Raw genomic sequence first — 12,673 nt, forward strand, 5'->3', positions numbered from 1 at the left:
AAATAATTGTTATTACTTTGGAAGCATGAATGATTTTGCCCAAATTTTCTGTGATTGAACTACTTGCTTGCCGGTTTCATATGATCAAGGTCATCTTTTGTTATCCCTTATTCTTTTAGCCTTCAAAGGACATTTTGTCCATTAAAATGAAAACAATTAGTTTTACCCTTTGAACCTTCAGCCTTATGCATGTTTTGAAAACCCTATTTTAAATTCTTTAACTCGAGTTGAGTTGAGAATATTTGTGAGGTATTGAAAAAGGTTCAATTAGTTTTACACTTTTCTAGGCAATGAGCAATTGGAAAGCAAAAGCAAAAAGAAAAGAAAAATGAAAAGAAAAATAAAAAAGAAAGAAAAGAAAGCTCACTACAAGGGAAAAAAGGTTGGGAAAGATATTCTTGAAAAGAGAACTTGTGTGTAATTTTTAATTTCATAAATATCTCTCTTAACTCAAGGATTTTGCATTCCTGGAAAACCATGTTTCTTCTTAGCCCAGCCAAGTTACAAGCCAAGAAAAGCCCTTGTAATGAAAACCTGCTTGTGAGCATGTTTGATTTTGGTAAAATGAAAGGCAAAATTAATTTGTGTGATATTGTGATAGCAGAGTGATTGAGAGAACTAGTCTCTACATGGCTGAATTAGTCTTTATGTTTGCTTAAAGTTATGATAAAGTTCACTCTGTTCATAAACTTCCTCTATTGCAACAATACTTGCAACAATACTTGCCATACACAAAGTAAAGACTTCAAAATTAGAAAAATACCAAAAAATAGAACCTAAAATGATAAAAAGAATTGAAAAAATTGAAAACAAGTCAAATAATCGAATAAAAAATACAAAGCAAAACTGAAATGAATTGTTAAAACTTACAAAACTCACTGGTGGTTTGGGCCTTCAACATGCTTCAAAATAGTGGTTGAGCAAAACGAATGACGAATGAAAAATGGCAAACAACGGGTGTAGGTTCGCACAACCTTCTCTCTCGCACAACCCCTCAAAACCCATGTCAATGGTGGTTTAGGTCTTCAACGATGCTTCGAAACGACGTTTGCAGCGAAACGACATTTGTAGCGAAACAAATTGCGAACGACAGTTGACAAGACCCAGTCACACTCATGTACCTTACCTCACTGACTATAGCCGCTTCTACAGTCCCATCTGTAGCTTCCCCATACAAATACACTTGAGTCATCCTTCTTCTGGCTTCGGGCCTGTTCCCCTATCACACAAGGCTGAACATCGATCCCCCTCACCAAAGAAGATTCAACACTCGAATACCATTCTCTTTTCTACAACTAATTGCCAAAGAGAATGTCACCCTCTTTTCAACAACCAATGCCAAAGAGAGTCATCCCCTTTTCAACAACCAATGCCAAATGGAATATCCCTCCCTTTTCAACAACCAATGCCAAAGGGAGTCACCACTCTCTTTTCAATAACCAATGCCAAAGAGAGTACCTATTCGCAGATACAACCAGGATTTACTAGGTACAAAAAGTAGACCTCATATTCCACTCTCATGCTCATCAATCACATACCAAGGTACATCCCAACACTCACACATGCTCCAATCTCAACCACATGTCAAACCTAACCTTAAACATAACCCCTCAACTCATTCTCTGATTCTCATCAGGTTCTACAACTTCTCCAAAATGGAGCTGCTGATGCGAGACTGTTAAATCCTGAACTAGACCTCTGATTAACAATCTGAACCGTCAGAATGAATAAACATATGTATGGAACCTACTGTATAAAAATGCATCCGATCAAACGGTGAACGACTTCGCAACAACCAAAAAACCAGTGCAGGTTTTGTGATATGCGGAAATACTTTCCTCTTTTGGTTTAGGCTGTTTCTCCCCACGTAGACATCCAATTGACGATCCAAATGGTCAAACTGAAGAACCATATGTTTGGAACACACTGTCAAAAAATCAGTCTGATCCAACAGTGATCGACTTCGCAAAGACGAAAACACCAGTGCAGGTTTTGTGATATGTGGGAATGACTTATTTTCTTTCCTTTAACCCAATACTTACAACATATATTTGCATGGAAAACCCCATAAATCATAACTTTATTCTCCCTTAACATCAAACCCTTTCTTGAGATAACCCAACAACTTGAGATAACTGATGAGTGCATATTTATGCCCACATTTATGTTTGAAAATTAAAATTTTGATGGGATAATTGTGTTTAAATGGTTGATTTTAAGTGAATTTGTGATGATTGGAATTATTGGGTTTGAGAAATAAAGAGACGTAAAAAGTAAGTTTTAGCGCATAAATTAGTCTTGGATGTTTTAATGTTTATTTGTGCAGCTGAGAATATAAGTTTTATTGGTCCAAATGGCAATTCAAGGCCCAAAATCAGGTTTTATTTGGAAAATAATGTACAGATGGGCCAAACAGACAACTTTTACCCTTGCACCTCCCAATTTCCCTATATACACCCCTCTTCTCTTAAACAGGCCCAATACTAAGCTAAACAGTAACCCTATTCTAAATACACCTCCTAAATTTCCCTACCCATACCCCTCCTAAGCTAGACTCCACCAGATCATGCCACGTGTCCAAATCCTCCACACACAGATCTGACCATTGAGAAACTGCCACGTCATTAATCCTTTGTACACTAAATAAACCAACCAGAACATGCCACATCATGCCTCTTGCCACGTCAGCCTTGTCTTCTCTAACAAAGAAACCCTAATCCAGCAGAACCCTAGCCGCCACCATGTGCCGCCACCGTGAAACCGTCCGCCGCTGCCGCAACCTCCACGGCCACCGTCCAACACCATCGCTCTGTCACCGGACAACCACCGTGAAGCCGCCATCATCGCGAGTCCTTCACGCCATCGCACCGCCACCCGCCGCGAGTTCTTTCCACCACCACATCGCGACCTCCATCATCAATCTCCTTTCTCGCCGACGCATCAACAGGCCACCATAGAGACTTGCTGTCAGCCGCCGTCGCACAGGAACATCGTCGCGAGGCCACCACTGAGTGAATCTCTCCACCATCGCACAACCTTTCTTCTTCCCTGATGGATTCTGAGGTTACGTTAAGTTAATGCAATTGTTTATTTTGATTACTGATTTAAGTTGTTCTCTCTCTATGTCTTTTATCTCTCTATCTTGTTAAAAGTAAAGATTGTTGCATCATAATGTGTTTGAATCTACATGCATATTGATTATATGAGTTCTAGGGTTTCTAGGTTTAATTGAGAATTTACTTTGATTTAATTTAGGAACTTTCATATGATTAAATGGTTTTTACTATCAATTGAGAATCTACTTTGATTGGTAGTAATAATTTCAACTATAATCAATTGAGAATTTACTTTGATTGATTAACTTTTAACTTGGTTAGGAGATTTAAGAATAGACATGATTAAACACAATAGAATTTGATTGAGAATGTACTTTGGTTGAATTTATTGTGAATAATCTAGAAAGGTTTTGCATTTGATTGAGAATTTACTTTGGTTAAAATGCATGATCACCCTCAAATTAATTAAGAATGTACTTTAATTAATTTGAAACTTAAACAATAATCAATTGAACAATTATCCATGAATAACCGATGATGAATCTATCTTGGAAAAGCAGTGGAATTAGCCTATTTCATCGTAACTGTTTTTAAGTTTCTTATTTATTCTTTAAACACTCTTCAACCATTACTTTTATTCATAAGCATTGCATAACATTCGTAAGAGTCATAGATATTCAAAAGCAATTCCGTGTTCATTGGGAGACGACTCAGGGTTACTTCAACCTTGTCTACTTTCTTGAATACTACTTGGCAATACTGAAGTTGCCTTGAAAAGTAGTATTAATTTGATAGCTTCAACGACAGCATATCAATAACCCAACAACCGTACATACATTCATAGGAAAAACCAAACACAAATATTACATAAATCCTATGCCTATGCATACATAAACCCTTGCCCAACAAGAGCAACATACAGCCATAATCATATAAACATATATCAACAAGGATTATTAATCAAATAACCAAGAACACATATATCATACAACAATTAACAAACAAAGTAAGCTTCTCACCCTTGGCCAATCCGAGGGCTTTATCTAACTTCAAAACTACAACAAGTTCTTCCCTTGCACTAGGGTTTTTGTAGCTCTTCCTCTTCTCTCCTAGAAACATCTCTTCTCTCCCTTAACTCTCAAATTTTCGTTTTTGGATTTTAGGGTAGCAATATGCAGCCCCCTTTTACTCTTCTCCTTTTTATCTTTTTCTATTCTATCTCTATCTTTTTAATTAAAATAATATCTCTCACTTAATTCATAAAACCACAAAGATGTCCTTTCTTATTTTGTTTTATCTAATATTTAAAAGATCAACAATCACCAAATATCTCAAACATTCACATAATCTTTCTATTTCGTTTCGGATTTTATTTTATTTCCTTTCTTTCTACACCCCCCCTAACTTAATGTCCACACAACTTAATGAGGGTATAAGACTCTTTTGCCCTTAGGCCTGAAAATACAAATTAAACCCAAAAGTTTACTTTAATTGTCTTTCTTAAATTTGGCCCACACCTAATAAATCTCAAATCACCCTTCTACCATCAATCCAACACATCATATTGGTAACAACACACCACACAAATCATCATGATAACAACATATCAATCATGTGTTCTACTTAATCAATAATAACATTAAATAATAACATAATAATTATAATTGTAGAAAACATCAAATAATCAAACAACAATTACCAATAATAATGTCCAAGTCTCATAACCACATTATTCCCTAATTACCACATTGTCCTAGGGTCTTACATTCACCCCTCCTCAAAAGAATTTTCGTCCCCGAAAATTGCAGTCACCAGAAACAAACACCATGCATTTTCATGATACTATACCAACAAGAATTTCTGAACAGATCAAAAGAACATCACAACAAAATTGCTCAATGTATCATACAAAACAAAAATCATAATTTTTTCACAACTATAGATAGCAAGAAAGACTCTACATATATTCTCATCATGCAAACAACAAGCTTCAAAGATTCACAATAAACAAAATTAATTCTAGAATAATTTACACATAAATTACAAAACCTTATACAAGTAGAACCATTAGATTCCTTTACAAAAGACTCAACAACAATCCATAACACTTATTTAATATTTTGAAGCTCTTCCGTAAAGAAATCCACACAACAATCTACCTAAACCACATAAAATGGCAATTCGTACAGTCAACATACTCATGCAATCCACACAATCATTCATATATGCATGCATTAATATCACACAACAAAAGCTAGACGAGCTCACTCCCCAAAAGCCCCAAAAGTGTTTTAGAAAACTAAGCTCTGATACCAAAATGTAACGCCCCAATTTTCAGGGTGTCACAGGTTATTCAAAAATCGGTAAAAATTTCAAACTTTAACATAATGCGGAAACGTACTTTCGAAATCTCAATATTTTAACGTGCATAAAACATAATAGTTCCAAAACACTTGTCCAATGAAAATAACGAAGGGATTAAAATAACTTCAATTACATTGTCTCAAAAATAAAAAACAATAACTCTGAATAAAATCTCAAGTTTGTCCCCCATCATCTCTCGAATCTCTCTTGCCTCAACACCATCTACGGAGAAGATTGAAATTTGGGTGTTCTACTAAGGGAACACTTCCTACATCTGAAGTCATTCCACCTTCATTATCTCCAGTTATAAACATACCATCTAATCCTTTACCTAATCCTAACCCAAACAATATGGCAAAAAGAACCATCAGACAGTTAGCCACCTCCCACAATACAGCTATCCGAAGTAACATTGAATACCCTAATGAGGAGTGGGAGTTGAGACCTGACCTGTTAAATGCCTTACCAAAGTTCAATGGGTTATCAAGGGAGAATCCACACAAGCACTTTAGATAATTTCACATGTTGTGTGAAAATTTTAGATCTCCCAGGATCACAATAGATTGCCTTAAAATGAGAGCTTTTCCATTTACTCTTCAAGGAGCAGCTCAAGATTGGTGGTATTATCTCTCTGCAAGGATTACAAATTGGGAAACTATTGAAAGACTTTTTCTTGAAAAGTATTTTCCTGCATCCAGATTATCTGCCATCCGTAGAGAAATTCAAGATATAAGACAGAGAGATAGAGAGAATCTTAGTGAATATTGGGAAAGATTCAAGAAACTATGTTCTTCATGCCCTCAACTCCAAATGGAAGATTTTATTCTAAGCTTTTATGAAGGCTTAAGTCCTACTGATAGGTCATGGGCAGATGCTGCAAGCGGAGGATCTTTCTTAGACGGGTCACCAGAAGATGGTATAGATCTAATAGAACGAAAGGCAGTAGACAATCAACAGTATGGCACAAGAGAAAATTCAGTGACTTTGCTGAAGGGAGTGCATGAAATTGAAAATGGTGCAGTTGATGGGAAGAAGATAGATGAAAGATTAAATAAGCTAGAAAGCAAACTCGATCACATTGCAAGTTTGTTTAAAACCTCAACTCCACAAATTGTTAAGAAGTGTGGAATTTGCATTTCAACTAACCATTATACTGATGAATGTCCTAGCTTGGTGGAGACTATTGTGGAAAACCCATCTCAAGCTTTTGCTGCAAACATGATTGGAGGAAATAGACCATACCAGAATTATCATGATTCGTCCTCCAATAGATATCAGCAGAACAGACAACCTTATGTTCCACCTCAACAAAGGCAGCAATCTCAGCCTGAAATGTCAATGCAAGATTTCATGAAAACAATAGTTGAGCAAAATTCAGAAATAAAGAAATCAATTGAAGAGTTGACTCAGAGGGTGGATAAGTTAGAGGCTAAGGAATCAAATAAACTGCCTGCACAAACAGTGATCAACCCGAGAAATGTAAATGCTATTACTTTAAGAACGGGTAAGCAGGTAGAAGGCCCTGAAGGAGCCCCAAAGGATGAAGATAAAAAGAAAGAAGAAGCACAAATTGATGACAATGGAGGATCAAGTGAGCCATCACCTGAATCTACCATTGAAAAATCCAGGTTAGTATCTTCTAACTCTTCTACAAATTCTTCTTCATCTTATTCTCCACCTCCTCCATATCCAAATCGGTTAAAACCGAGAAACAAAAAAATGGAGGAATTAGACCAAGAGATTTTAAATACTTTCAAGAAGGTAGAGATCAACATTCCTTTTCTTGATGTTGTTAAACAAATCCCCAAGTACGCCAAATTTTTGAAAGAACTTTGCACAAATAAAAGGCGTATTAGGGATAATGAGATTGTGAATTTGGGAAGAAATGTGTCAAGCTTGGTTAAGAAACACATTGAACTACCACAAAAATGCAAAGATCCAGGAATGTTTTCTGTTCCTTGTACTATTGGAAATTTAAAGTTTGACAATGCCATGCTAGATTTAGGGGCTTCCATTAATGTAATGCCTTTATCAGTGTTTACTTCTCTATCTTTGGGACCTCTTAAGACTATTGGTGAGGTCATTCAACTGGCCAACCGTAGCACAGTTAACCTTGCAGGTGTGCTTGAGGATGTCCTTGTCCGAGTAGACAAGCTAATTTTTCCTGCCGATTTCTACATCTTGGATATGAAGGATGAAGATGGAATCAAGTCATCAACTATTATCTTGGGAAGACCATTCATGACGACAGCACGAACCAAGATAGATGTGCATGCAGGAACACTGACCATGGAGATAGGTGATGAGGAGGTGCATTTTAATGTATTGAAAGCCATGAAGCACCCAATTGAAGAGCATTCTTTGTTTTGTATTAATTTATTAAGTTAAATTGTAAATAATTTTTCTGTTAGTTTCTTGGACATTTTTCAAGTTTTTCTCCATCTTTGGACTTCTCTTTTTCAAACATGTCGTGCCTGATTTTGGACGACGAAGAAAATTGTAAAATAGGTGATATTGAGGACGCAGTGTCAATAGATGATACCTCTGTGGCGTCCGAGTGTGATGTTGAGGTGGCTGAGATTACCTTAGGCAGTAAAATCCTGCCATCTGTGGTACAACCACCCGTTTTGGAGTTGAAACCTTTACCATCCCATTTGAAATATGCTTATCTTGAGAGGGATGGGAAACTCCCTGTTATTATATATGCATTGCTTACTGATGAGCAGGAAAAACAGCTATTATAGGTTATCAAAGACCACAAGAAAGCAATAGGCTGGACTTTGGCAGATATTCCTGGTATTAGTCCTTCATTTTGTATGCACATAATACTTTTGGAGGAGGATGCTAAACCAGTGAGACAACCTCAAAGAAGACTGAATCCTCAACTGATGAAGGTTGTCAAGAAAGAGGTAACCAAATTGCTACAAGCAGGTATTATATATCCCATTTCTGACAGTACTTGGGTGAGCCCTTTACATGTGGTTCCCAAGAAATCTGGAATCACAGTGGTTAAAAACGAGAAGGAGGAATTGATTCCTACTCGTATTCAGAATAGTTGGAGGGTTTGTATTGACTATAGGAGATTAAACCAAGTCACTAGAAAGGACCACTTTCCTTTGCCATTCATGGATCAGATGCTAGACCGTTTGGCAGGTAAGTCACATTACTGTTTTCTAGATGGATTCTCCGGGTATTTTCAAATTTGTATAGCCCCAGAGGACCAACATAAGACTACCTTCACTTGTCCTTTTGGTACATATGCTTATCGGAAAATGCCATTTGGTTTATGCAATGCTCCTGGTACATTTCAGCGATGTATGCTGAGTATTTTTACAGACTTATTGGAGCATTGTATTGAGGTTTTCATGGATGATTTTAGTGTGTATGGTTCATCTTTTGATAATTGTTTGGCTAATCTTGCAAGAGTTTTGCAGAGATGTGAGGAAACTAACCTTGTTTTGAATTTTGAAAAATGTCATTTTATGGTGGAATAAGGTATAGTTTTGGGTCATGTTGTCTCCAGGAATGGTATATCTGTAGATCCTACAAAATCTGATGTTATTTCACAATTGCCTTACCCCTCTTCTGTACGAGAGGTTCGATCTTTTCTTGGTCATGCAGGGTTTTACAGGAGGTTTATACAGGACTTTAGCAAGATAGCTAATCCTCTCTCCAACTTACTTCAGAAGGATGTACCATTTGACTTTGGAGGGAAGTGCAAAGCCGCTTTTGATTCCTTGAAAAAGGCACTCACTACCACTCCCATCATCCAACCACCTGATTGGACATTGCCATTCGAGTTGATGTGTGATGCATCAAACTTTGCAGTAGGAGCGGTACTTGCACAAAGAAATGGGAAGCTACCACATGTGATATATTATGCTTCCAGGACATTGGACACTACACAGGCAAATTATACCACGACTGAGAAGGAATTACTAGCTGTTGTATTTGCCTTGGATAAATTCAAATCATATATACTTGGATCCAAGGTAATTGTTTATACAGATCATGTTGCATTGAAATTCCTTCTAAAGAAAGCAGATTCCAAACCAAGGTTAATTAGATGGATGCTACTGCTCCAAGAGTTTGACATTGAAATTCAGGATAGAAGTGGAGCCCATAATCTAGTAGCATTGAAAAAGAAGAAGATGAAATTCCTATTCAAGATGACTTTCCTGATGAAGTCCTGCTAGCATTGACTTCTGTAAAAGGTATGTATCCTGAACCTTGGTTTGCTGACATTGTTAACTATTTGGCTGTTTCAGCTATTCCTCCATCTTTCTCCAAATCTGAGAAAGCCAAACTGAAAAGTGAGGCGAAGTACTATGTTTGGGATGAACCATTCTTATGGCGCATTGGTAGTGACCAAGTTGTAAGGAGGTGTGTTCCTGATATAGAGATACCTTATGTGCTTGAATTTTGTCATTCATCACCTTTTGGAGGACACTGTGGCACGCAAAGGACAGGTAGGAAGGTGTTGGATTGTGGATTATATTGGCCTACCATCTTTAAAGATGCACAGAGGATATATGAAAATTGTGAGCAATGTCAGAGGGCAGCTAGATCCATCACTAGGAGGGAAGAGATGCCTCAACAACCCATGCTATATTGTGAGGTATTTGATATTTGGGGTATTGACTTCATGGGTCCTTTTCCTTCTTCTTCTGGGTTTTCTTATATTTTGCTTGTTGTAGACTATGTTTCCAAATGGGTGGAAGCCATAGCTACAAGGACTAATGATGCTCGAGTTGTTATGAGTTTTGTTAGATCTAACATTTTCTATAGGTTTGGAATACCACGAGTCATCATTAGTGATCAGGGGACCCACTTTTGCAATAAGCAGTTAGAGAATATGTTGAAAAAGTATGGGGTGATGCATCGCATTGCTACACCATATCACCCCCAAACTAATGGACAAGCTGAGGTCTCTAACAGAGAGATCAAGAAGATATTGCAAAAGCTAGTGAAGCCAAATAGGAAGGATTGGGCCGCAAGATTGGATGATGCACTTTGGGCACATCGGACGGCCTACAAAGCACCAATAGGTATGTCACCTTTTAGGGTTGTATTTGGAAAAGCTTGCCATCTACCTGTGGAGATTCAACACCGAGCCTATTGGGCTGTGAAGGCTTGTAACTTGGACATGGAAGGAGCAGGGAAAGAGAGAAAGCTCCAACTGTAAGAACTAGAGGAGATTAGGCTCACAGCCTATGAAAACTCCAAGTTTTACAAAGAGAAAACCAAGAAATTCCATGATCAAAAGCTTGTGACCAAAAAGGATTTCAACATAGGTCAAAAGGTGTTATTGTACAAGTCCAGGGTAGGGCCTATGAGTGGTAAATTACGCTCCAAATGGGAAGGTCCATTCATTGTAACACAAGTGTTTCCCTATGGAGCAGTGGAAATCAAGGAAGAATCTTCTGATAGAATCTTCAAGGTTAATGGCCATCGTCTGCGGATATTTAATGAAAATCAAGACATGCTGAACAAGACGATGGATGGAGTGAATTTGACCACTCCAACATTCCTTCCACCATGAAGGAGGTAAGTTCCCTCATACTTTTTCTTTGCATTTTATATATAAGGCATACATTGAGGACAATGCATAGTTTAAGTGTGGGGGTATGGGGAAACAATTAATTTTGTTCCCTATTTTGTTTGTTTTGAATAAATATTTGCATTGGATTTGAGAGTTTGAATCAGTAACTGGAATGATCATGAATTCAAAAGAAAAAAAAAATTAGTCATGTTGATATGAGTAAAGTGCTTCTATGATTTGCTGATTGAGTTGACTTGAGAATTTCCTGATTAAATCTTTTGTGAAAGAAATTTGAACCATGTGAGTTTTGAACTTAATGTTAAGGAAGGACCACCATGTGCCATACCTATTTTTCTTGTGTGAATTGGCCATGTTTTGTTGATACTCTAATAGTTAGCTTGATTTTGTGTTGTGCAACTAAGGAGAATATGCATGATTTGATATGATTGAGGCATTTCTTGTTTTATCTACTTGGCCAAATAAATTTGTCCTAACATTAATCCATTGGAACCCTCTTTGAGCCTTAAGCCTATTTTTTTTCTTGTTCCCAATCATTGTCAAATGAAAAAAGAAGAAAAATCATATGTTCCTTACCTTAGGAAAGAAGAAGGAGTAATGGATTCTGTTATAATTAAAGTGATGAATAAGTGTGTGGGTGAGTATCTCACCCACAAAATAATAAAAAGGGTAAAAAGGAAGATGAAAAATTGAAGTTTAAAAAAAAAGGAAAAGAAGAAGAAAGAAAAGTAAATCCTCCTTAAAAGAGCAAGAAATATATATTTTTTTAAATCAAATATCATTACTCTTTCTATGTCAATTTCAAAAGCTCAGAAATCCCAAGAAAATTTCCTACCTTTGCCTTGGCCCCAATACAACCTTTCAAAAGTCTGCATGATCACTAATTGCATGTTTTCTGAAGTGTGTGAATGTTAGAGTCTTGCTAAATATCAACGGTGTCTACTTACATGGGTATTTTGAATATAAACACAAGCCAAAAACACTTGAGAGAATTGGAGAGAAATAGATACATGTTAACTTGAGTGTTGTCTTTCATATTTGATTTTCTTGGGAATTCAAAAAGGTTAACTCATGTGTGAAAAATAGAGTGATTTCATTTGCATGTCCTTGCCTAAATGATTGATCTATGTCCGGTGTTGTTCATTCTTTTGATCCAAATGCAAATATAGAATAAAATGACTCAGAACAAAGTCTTGGAATTAATCAATTTTGCCCAGGAGTGCAAAAGGATAAGTGTGGGGGTGTGATGAGTGCATATTTATGCCCACATTTATGTTTGAAAATTAAAATTTTGATGGGATAATTGTGTTTAAATGGTTGATTTTAAGTGAATTTGTGATGATTGGAATTATTGGGTTTGGGAAATAAAGAGACGTAAAAAGTAAGTTTTAGCTCATAAATTATTCTTGGATGTTCAAATGTTTATTTGTGCAGCTGAGAATATAAGTTTTATTGGTCCAAATGGCAATTCAAGGCCCAAAATCAGGTTTTATTTGGAACATCGTCGCACAGGAACATCGTCGCGAGGCCACCACTGAGTGAATCTCTCCACCATCACGCAACCTTTCTTCTTCGCGAGTTCTTCGTTGTCACGCCGTGACCATCAACCATCACCACCGTTCATCTTCTCCATCCGCTGGCACACCATCCATCAAAACCGCGAGAACTAGCCACCCAAAATCGCGATCTTCAT

Source organism: Vigna angularis, chromosome 6, assembly GCF_016808095.1.
Source record: "Vigna angularis cultivar LongXiaoDou No.4 chromosome 6, ASM1680809v1, whole genome shotgun sequence".
Classification (NCBI taxonomy): domain Eukaryota; kingdom Viridiplantae; phylum Streptophyta; class Magnoliopsida; order Fabales; family Fabaceae; genus Vigna; species Vigna angularis.